Raw genomic sequence first — 10,831 nt, forward strand, 5'->3', positions numbered from 1 at the left:
CCATAATCATTTTCTACCAAGCAAGCATCCAACTTCACAAAATTTTGAGTGAATATAACTTAGAGGGTCTTTTGTTCATCAACTTTACACTCAATCTTTTCTAATGGTACAACCATTAGTACTTCTACATTATTCGAATAACTCTCACAACCTTGATTGTTTGAGAAATTGTCCTTAAACCACTCCATATTCTGCACCATTAAATTTAAAGTGTTCTTCAATTGAGTCATTACTACATCAATTTCTGGTTTATGCTATTCATGCTCGAATGGTTGGGGTATAATATTAAGATATTGGAATGATGGAGGATATTGGTGACTCCAACCTTGCAGTGAAGGATCGCAATGCCAAGGGTAATCAAAATGTGCCATATCATTCAACGACTCCATTACCTCTACTCCATATTTTACCCAACATATTGTTGCATCATCTAATCCATTTTAAAATAAAAGTGTAAGACACCCCCTTGAGAAATTTTGATGACATCCCTCTACCAATTTATTAAATCTTCTCTAAGTAGAGTAAAATGGCTCATTGTGTTGTTGAAAAAAATCTCGCGATGTAATCTTGATGAAACATTTATTTTTATTTACCTCGCAAGTCAAACACAGAAAAGAAACATAAATTAAATAAAAACAAAAAACCAAGTTATAATACAAATCAACAATATTGAAAATAATATTACAGTCCCCACAACGGTGCCAAAAACTTTTTATTGAATTTTTGTACGCAAGTATACGCAATTGTAAACAAGTAATAAAGTGATAAATAGTGTATCGTTCCCATGAAGATTGAATTTTAATTACCAATTAATTAATTTTTATTTCTAATTGATTTGACGATTAATGAATATAGAATTTATTAAAACTAAAAGAAATAAAACAAATAACGGGAAAAATAGAAGACTCAATAATAGATATTCTAATTCAATGGATAAAAAAATAGGGTTATTAATTTCATCAAATATCCACATATGCTTCTCTACGTTAAATTTAAAAATTCCTATCTCTATCATGACAGTAGATTACAATTGTAAATTATATTCTTGCTATGACTTATAACTCTCTACAATAAGCAAATCTCTTACATCTCTATGGAAATTAGCATATCGCATGCATTAAACATGTAATCCCTAAGATATACAAATCATACGGGTACTCTCGTCCAATATAAATTTATGATTATTTGACTATAGCATATTTATCCTTCACTTCTCAGATCTGAGGTTAAAATCATATAGATCATGCAAATGGTGATCAAGTACTCACAAACATTAAACACAAGTCAAATAATTCACAATATTGATAGGAAATTCATAAAAAATACTACATTAGATAATCATAAGGTTTCAAGAAGAATCCATTAACACCCTAAAAAGAAAATTAGTTCATGGAAAAGAATAGAACGAGAAGAAAGAGAGAGAGAGAGAGGAGTCAGTGAGCTCTTTAAAATAATCTAAAACATTCTTTTTATAGTGATAAGGTTGTGAAAATAATTTTTTAGATGTTTCCACTTGTTACTTGATAATGATCCAAAATATCTTTATTTGAATTTCAAATCCCGTAGCTCTAGCTTGCGTAATCTTGTAGCTCAAGTTTCACAAAGTAAACGTTTGAATTTGACCTTTCTTTTGAATCTAGCTTTCGTATGTCTTTGAATAAACTTTCCAACCCTACCAAGTCCTATCAGGGGGGATCAACGGATAGGATCATTGCTATACCATTAGGATCCTCGCTATCGGATAATGCATAAGAGGACTCTCCCCCCACACATGAAATAACTTTACTGCAATGGATGGTAGAAGGTCCATAGTACCCAAAGCACTGGAGTGTTCCAGTAGCCGAGAAGAGGCCTAGAAGTGCCTACAACTACACCACACAACACTTGTCTCTACAATTACAGAGCTAATCTGTGGAAGCGCTAAAGGGCTTCAATGCTTATTTCTTATCCCCATCTTCACCCAGGCTAACGAGGTCTTACGTATTCATGGGGGAGAGTGGATCCTCGAGAAGCACTGTTGAGAAGAAGATCCTTGACCCATCTTCATTCCCTATAAGGTTCCAAGCCTTTCTTGTTGATGTGTTGAAAGTGTTGGGGGAAAGTGAGATGACACCACCTTCAAATTTAGAATCTACACAAAAAATGGATTGATAGAGACTAAATAACTGAGAAAAATTATGCAAACCCAAGTTGGTGAATGATCTTCTTCAACTTTGATGAACCATCAAAACCCTTGTAGAACCACCACATTGAACAAATCCTTAGAACAATGCAAAGCCACAAATCCAAGTCTTATACACATTTCTTAACGCTGTCCTAATACTCTATTTCCTAGCCACCATTGATGCTTCAGGCCTTTTCTAGAAGGAAATGAGGATTGAGATTGAACAAGCCTAAAACTCACAAAGTGAAGCTCTTTCTTTATGAATTCTTGGAGAAAACTTTAGATTCTTGAAGCTAGAGAGAGAGAGAAAGGGCAGAGAGAGATTGGAGAGAGTGATCAAGTCTTACAAAACTCCATTTTGACCCTTTTATAGAGTAGGCACCGTCATTAGGTCTAACCAATAGAATTAGAATTGTAAAACATTCCATTTAGAGAAATTTACTTAACTTGTACGGACTCCAGTATTCGATGCGTCGCCAGTTAGGGTTTTTTGAAACCCTAAGCATTAGGTGATGCTAAGCCACTAGGGTGGTGATACATCACCACCCTCTTTGTTTTTGGATTCCTCCAAAGGTCCAAAAAATGCTCCAAATATTACCAAAATTTTTGGGGACCCTTAGATACCTCCATGCATCACTTTGGACCCAAAACACAATTTTAAAGTGCCTACAATTGAAATTCAAATTTCACATCATCACTATGTGAAATTCACTAAGTGTATCGCCACTCCCTCTGACTTTGGACACTTCCAAAGGTCCAAAAAATGCTCCAAATGCCACCAAAAATTTTGGGAACCCTTAGATACTTTTATGTATCACTTTGGACCCAAATTTGCATTTTATAAGTGCCTAGAATTTGAAACTCAAATTCACATCTTTACTATGTGAATTCTACTTAATGTTTATACCTTGCTTGTTTTTTAACACTTTATCATTTTTATTTAACCAATCATAACAATCCCCCACTTGGTTAAATACAAGCCACATTCTCTAGCTTAAACAATTTTGACACATAAAATAAAGTGCCTTTCAGTTTGAACTTTATCTTAGTGAAAATACCACAAAGCATGATTGAAATCATTAGTAGCTTAAAGCTTGAACCAAGTATTCCATATGATATTACTGGTGATACCTCACACACCTCCACCACATCTTTTGTTTTCCCACTTTCTCACTTAGTACTATCATGGCCATGTGCTCATCTTTTCATGGACTTTCCGGGGAGAAACTCTAACTCACATGAGAGGCAGCACCACCTCTAAGTCCACATTGGTGAAGTTCTTACAACATCTTTGCTACCTTTATAGATGCTTGTTACACTCAACTAAACTTCATTAAAAGCCCTAGGCTTAACCCTAACTCGGTAGTAATCAAGACTAACCATCTTTGATGGAATTCATCTTAAATTTTAGTGTTGAAAACTATTAACTTATCAATGACATATTCTAACCCATTGAACTCTTTCCCTTGATTTGTACAAGTTGCGAGTTGGGTTTCCATTATTGGTGAATCTATTCTTCTAGGAGTTTCAATCTCATCCCTTTTGAAGTAGAACTTACTAACCTTTTCACAAGAGGTTTTGTAAATGGATCCACTAAGTTCTCACTTGTTTTAACATATGAGATCGATATGATTCCACCTTGAATAAATTGTCTCACATATTCATGTCTTAGACTAATGTGTCTAGACATTCCATTATACACACTATTATATGCTCGAGCAAGTGTGAATTGGCTATCACAATGTATTGAAGTTGTTGATACCATATCCGAGGTTAAAGGAATATCCATCATGAGATTCCTAAGCCACTCGACCTCTTTGCTGGTTGCTGTTAAAGCTATGAACTCTGCTTCCATGGTTGAGTATGATATACATGTTTTCTTCTTGGAGCTCCATGAGATTGCACCTCCTCCTAAGTAAACACCCAACAGGTGATGGAGAGATTATCTCCAATTCCCGATATCCAATTAACATTGGAATATCCTTCAAGTATCTTTGGAAATTTTGTATAGTGAAGACTATACTCTTTGGTGCCCTTAAGATAGCCAAGTATTCTCTTAATAGCTTTCCAATTTTTAATACTTGGATTTCTAGTAAACCTACTAAGTTTACTAACCGCATATGCAATATCCACTCTTGTGCAATGAGCGGCGTACATTAGGCTACCTATTGCACTTGCATATTCAAATTGAGCCACTGTTCTTCCTTCATTCTTTTCAAGCTTCATGTTTGAATCAAATGGTGTATATGCCTCTTTGATTTTGAGATGACTGAATTGGTCGAGCACTTTCTCAACATAGTGGGTTTGACTTAACACTAAACCCTCACTATTCTTTCTAACTTTGATACCTAGAATGGTATCTACCTCTCCAAGGTCTTTCATTTTAAAGTTATAAGATAGAAACCTCTTCATTTCCATTATTCCTTTGATGTCATTACTCAAAATCAACATATCATCTACATATAGACACACAAGTATGACATAGTCACCACAAGTCTTAGAGTATAAGCACCTGTCCGCATTGTTGTGTCTAAATCCATAAGAAACAATGACTTTATCAAACTTCTCATGACATTGTTTTGGAGCTTGTTTCAAACCATATAATGATTTGACAAGTCTACACACTTTATGTTCATTTCCTTGAAGAACAAAACCTTCCAATTGTTCTATATAGACCTCTTCTTCGAGATCCCCATTTAGGAATGTCTTTTTGTCATCCATTTGGTGAACATAAATGTTGTATATAGATGATAAGACAAACAACAATCTTATAGAAGTAGTTCTTGTCACCGATGCATATGTGTCAAAGTAATCTATTCCCTCTCTTTGTTTGAAACATTTGGCTACTAGCCTAGCCTTGAAGGTTTGTATGGTGCCATCAGTATGGTATTTCTTTCTAAATACCCATTTGCACCCAATTGCTTTGGACCCCTTTGGAAGGTCAGCCAATTCCCAAGTGTGGTTTGACATAATTGAATCCATTTCATCATTACACTACAAGAAAAAAATACTTTCAATAAGGCCAAAAAAGTATTATCAAATATATACCATAACACGTTTTGATGTGTTAAGGAAAGCATTGTTATAGTAGGTTGGAGCACTTTGCATAACACTTTTCCATAGTTATAGACATGAGTTATGGTATATCCTATGATAACACTTTTGTTGTGTTATTTTAATAGTTAGATAAGTATTTCATTATGCTATTTATAAATAAATTATATAACACTTTTTTGTACTTTTAAAGTAGTGTTATGATACACTTTATAATAACACACTTTCTGCATTATAGAAAATAGTTTGCATAACATAATTTTATGCTTATAAACCACTGTTATTGTAAAAGATACAATAACACATTTTTTGTATTATTCTAATATTTGGATAAGCTTGAATTATTATTATATAAACATGTACATTATAATTATTTTTTATTGCTTTAATTCAAACCCGCTTCATTTAATATACTTAAGACACCCTTAACATTGTACACATATTTTTGAGTACCAATTATATGGTTCATTACACATATAACCAAATAATTATGTCAAAATACATTCAAGATTATCTAAAAAAACAATCCAAAAGTCTTAAGATATTCAACACTGCCTAATTAACATAAACAAAACATTATCACAATAGTCAACAAAATAGTCTTAAACAATTGCATATTCAAAAGTAAAGGTAGGAATTCATCATCTTCCAAATGTCAGCACACCAAAGCCTTCCAAATCAGATTTTCTTTTGCACTTCACTTGTTGAATCTGGTAAATAAAACATAAAAGAAAAACTAATGAGGTCATGAAATATCATATCATTCATCTAAAATAGTCAATAATATCATGACGCATAACCAAATTTACAATAATTGAGTTTGAATAATAAACAAGTTATTATATTACACATATTACTACAACTATCTATACTCAAGTGACCTTAGAGCTTTAATTAAATGGTTCATAATATTAATTCAAGTGACAATGGACGTAGGCACTAAAACTTCCAAAAAACATCAAAGCAAAGTCTACTCTATCAGCACCACTAAACAAGCCAAATCGTGAAACAGTGCTGCTGCCGTTGCTAGTTTTATTTCTTTCTCTTAGAGACATATTAGTAAAGATTCTTTAGAAAATTGAACTAACAATTTATTTATATATATATATAAATTGAAACTATAAGCATAGAAGACTTACCATCCAAAGATCTGAAGCCTAAACTGTTCGGGGACTGATGAGGAGAAGCTGAGTGGTGGGAGTGAATCATTGTGTGTCTCAGGAATATAACTTCAGTGAGTTGTCTATGGAGTGGCGAGGAGAAACGTCAATTTTAGAACAGAGGGATGATAAGGCTTTGGGGTGCTGAAGAGGGAAAGGGGAAAATCATAAATAAGGTGTCACCAGACCTAATGCCTTGAATTCTCCGATGTGGTTTAATGGCGGGATTAGTAGGCCGGGAGGGCCATAACTGTTTAATTATGCCATTAAATGATAATATGCATGTTTATATTAATTATATTATAATATGATGTTATATGCATGCATGTGGGTCCACATTTGAATATTATGATATTTTGATAATTTGGCTCGTTAAGGGTATAACTGTATATTTGGGTGCATATTTCTATCTGTGAATGAGAATCCATTATTATGGAGATATATTCGAGCTATTCGGCATGAGATAGTCCTATATAATGGATTAGCGGTTTTGTCATAACGGGGTCAATTTTTGGGTAATAGGAATGTTATTTGATGATAAATTGGGAATTTTTGAGATCAGGATGGAATTCTGGAAGTTTTGACTATAATGTCCCCAAGGGTGTTTTTGGGACCCCGAGCACTAGGTTTTATTTGAGGTTACTTAAGCTTGAAGTAGCTTGTCAGATAGAACGTACGTTAGAAAAACCTCTCGTTCTCTTCCCATAGTTCATTTTCACCGTTTGAAGTATTTTCGAAGATATCTCGAGTTCTAGGAGTCAGAATCAAGCGAGGATCGAGGCATAGCGATCCTAGGAAAGATTATAAGCTTCTTGACCGAAGGATTTGACGAGAAACAACCTAATCGAAGGTAATCTAAGTTTAAAGTTTTGAGTTTTTAGAGTTTCTAAGCTTTGAATTGGACTTTGCGAATCGTTGAGTTTTTGGTTCGTTTGAACCTTGGGTTTTGAGGGTTTTGAGCCATTGGGAAGCTTGGGAACTTTGATTTGATGATTGGGGAATGTTTAGGTATGATTTTGGAGGCTTTGGGAAGTTGAAAACAAGTTTGGGAATGTCCCAGGGTTGGGGGCCGCAGCCCTGTTCTTGGAGAGCCGCGGCCCTTGCTTGAAGAAGTAGGTGGGGATGTTGTGCCTGCTTGGCACCGCGGCCCTTGATGATGGGCGCCGCGGCCCTTACTTCAGGATGTTCTGGGGGCCATGGCCCAAGGTGCTAGAGCCGCAGCCCTTGGTCAGTTTTCGCCCCGATTACATGTTTTGACCCTGGGAACTTGGTTTTAGGCCTCAGGATCATTCCTACTACTTGGATTAGTTTGGATTGATGTCCCAGAGGCTAGATATTGGTTTGGGAACCTATGTTGATCATTTTTATTGATGATGTACCGTGTTTGGTTATGATTAGGTAACCACTATAGGACTAAAGGTTGATCGTTCTCAAGGGTCGTTCTTTTAATCATTCTAGCTCGATTCTAAGGTAAGAAAACTGCACCCTGCGTATATCTTACATGCGTGATTGTTATTGAGGCATGTTGATTGATAAATGTGGATATGGATTGCATATTAAATGCTAGCGAATGTTGTTTACTTGTATATGGCACTGACTAGTCACGGATACTGACCTAAGAGTCAGAAACGGCATAAGCGTCCTGAACGCAGGGACGAATGAAGATTAGATCTAATCGATATCAGTGTTGAATGACTCTAAGGCATTAAAACTGGACAGACCCCAAGGTTGATGAATTTATAAGCGCTTGGCTAGTCTAAGACTAGTTACTAAGAGCCAGGGCATAAGGCTCGGGTGACTACTTGTCACATGGCTAGGGAACGATGTTCCGGGGTTGTGACTCTATGGTCATGAGGAAGATTATGTTGGTGACCAGTCGCTATGCACCTATCCTGTTTAGGCTAATGAAAGGTTTACTTACCTGTTAAGCCCCGGTGACCCTATCGTCACAAGGCTAAAGGGAACTGTCCCCATCTTAGTGATTTTTGTGATTGTCACCTATCTGTTTTGGACTCATAGTCCTGAATGGTTATTATGATCATTGTTAACATTATATCATGCTATATTGTGTTTTCTTGCTGGGCCTTGGCTCATGGGTGCTATGTGGTGCAGGTAAAGGGAAAGAAAAGCTCACCCAGCCTTGAGTGGAGAGCTTAGGTGGTGATGTGTACATATGCGGCCGCTTGACCACCACGGCCAAGGAGTTCTCAGAGGGACTAGGGGGTTAACCTTATTTTGCCGCTTAGGTCGGCAGGTTTGTAAATTTGAAACAGTAGTGACCATTTTGAGTTGTAAATAACTTGTAAATTTTTTGAATAGCTCATGAGCAGTTTGTATACTTAATAAAATATATCTTTTCCTTTTTATTGTTTTTCAACCTTAACCTATTAATAACACTTAGAACACGTTTTAAACCAAAGGACTCGGGTAGCGGGTCAAATTTCCAGTTCACCGTAACTGTTCTGGGGTAACCAGGGCGTTACACCAGAAATCTCAGCTTGTGAGATATATATTACAAGTGATGCATAAATTGCTGATCACTCTCTCTAAGATAACTAGTAAAACTAGACAATCAGATTTAAGTAAATAGCAGCATTGACAGGGTTTAAAAGCACATAATTTTATCATTATTCCTATAGTAATTATTATTTTAAAATATTTAATTGATGGATTTTCCTGCAGAAATAGAAGTCTAATATTTTATATGGCATTCATTAATTGATCATGCAACATATCTAAATACAAGTTGCACTGGACACAGATCCTTCTATAAGTACTTAAACAGAGAGGAGAGCTCAGACATGCACTTTTAAGGAGCAAATGATAGCAATAAAGTACCTGTGGAATATTGTTAAACCGCAGAACATGATCAGAAAGAGTGGAGCCTGGAAACACATCACCTCTAATACCAATGCCTACAATGGTCCAACAATTCTTATTTTTATTACATCCTCCATTTGTGAGCATAGATAACAATGTCGGGGAAGACAAACTTTACAGAAAAGCAAGCACATATGTCTATCTTCATAGATTCCATCTGTTACACAGGCTATGGTATTGTACATCTCATTAGACATTCCACCCTGTAATGGAAAAGAGAGTTATTTTCGAGGACAATGTAAACAAAACTTGTCACTTGCACTACATGGTTTTCAAAAATTTCTTAGAAGAGCATATCTATAGAGAAAATCACGTGTAAACTTTATGGAAAAATTTGAGATGATTTTTCAAACAATTAGTTATCAATTTGAAAATCAAAACATTGAGGCCAACAAAATCATAATCAGCTAATTGTAGATGGCATTGCAATAGTTCTCTCACCTTATTGTTAGACCATGCATAAGAAATCAATTGCTTTGCATCTAACTTGGGTACACCTTCAGCAATGATAGCCACAACTTGAACGGTTGGCTACTTTAGTGCAGACATTGAAGAGGCAATAGCACTGAAAATAAGAAATAAATAATGCATGTTCATTAAAAAGTACTTGTGTAGGAGTTCAAAATACCAATAGTTAATGAGCATAACAAGTACCCACCTTATAAATGAAGCAAAGTTGATAAAGACATTAGCAGTAGGGTATGCGGCACAAGCTGCTTCAATGCTACAAAAGTAATCAATAGTCAATATGAAGGTAAGTCAATCTTAAATTTAGAAAAAAAGAAGAAAAAAAGGCCAACTAATAGTATAGTCTATTTTAGATGTTGTTTACTAGCCCTAATGTTCCATCTTCGAAGTCCACAAGTAATGGTATTACAATCTTGTGCATGTAAAAGGATGAAAAACTTGTTTCATCTATTTATGTGCCTAGTAAATTATAAAGATATGTACAACAGACTCTAGTGAGTCTCCTAAAAGTCAGAATACATTAAAAATAAAAATTAAATATATAGATTTACATGCGCTAGTGCGCACATGAGCTCGTGCGCGCATGTGCATGTTTGTGCATCTATGTTCAGGGGAAGCTAATTGAAATGGTTAATCAGTGTAATATGTCCGTTATAAATTTTTTTTGAGACTGGCATCAAACAAAATCATAAAAAATACGTGTACATGGACTTAGAGGAGCATAACACAACATTACACTTTCATTTTGCAATTGCAGATACACTCCTGAGTTAACAAAAGCATGCTTATTTTCTACTCGAATTGCAGAACAACCGCCATGCTTCCTCATGTATCTTAGGTTGGAATGTGCAAAACAAGATTGTAATACAATTAAAAATTTCCACTTGATACAGTAACATCACATGATCCGATACAAAAACTACGAAAAACTATAATGATTGGCATTTTCGATAGAAAAAAGATTCAAATAAACGATAATTCTGCATAGCAAACTCAAAAAAGTGAAGGACCCAATTTAATTGAACACCAAAATCAAATCCCTTTTATGATTCTGTAGACTATTTCAAAAACTAATTCAGCATAAAATTGCATATATAAGTAGTTA

The 10,831-nt window shown here is 35.1% G+C and overlaps 1 long non-coding RNA gene across 1 annotated transcript; it reads right to left on the reverse strand.

The window, feature by feature from the left end:
- Positions 1 to 5,683: 5,683 nt before the first annotated feature.
- Positions 5,684 to 9,457, reverse strand: LOC133784115 (uncharacterized). Its single transcript, XR_009871140.1, has 3 exons — positions 9,217 to 9,457; positions 6,358 to 6,522; positions 5,684 to 5,928 (listed from the first exon to the last, which is right to left on the reverse strand). It is a non-coding gene; the product is annotated as an uncharacterized LOC133784115 (long non-coding RNA).
- Positions 9,458 to 10,831: the final 1,374 nt, after the last annotated feature.

The sequence above is a fragment of the Humulus lupulus genome, chromosome 6 (assembly GCF_963169125.1).
Source record: "Humulus lupulus chromosome 6, drHumLupu1.1, whole genome shotgun sequence".
Classification (NCBI taxonomy): Eukaryota; Viridiplantae; Streptophyta; class Magnoliopsida; order Rosales; family Cannabaceae; genus Humulus; species Humulus lupulus.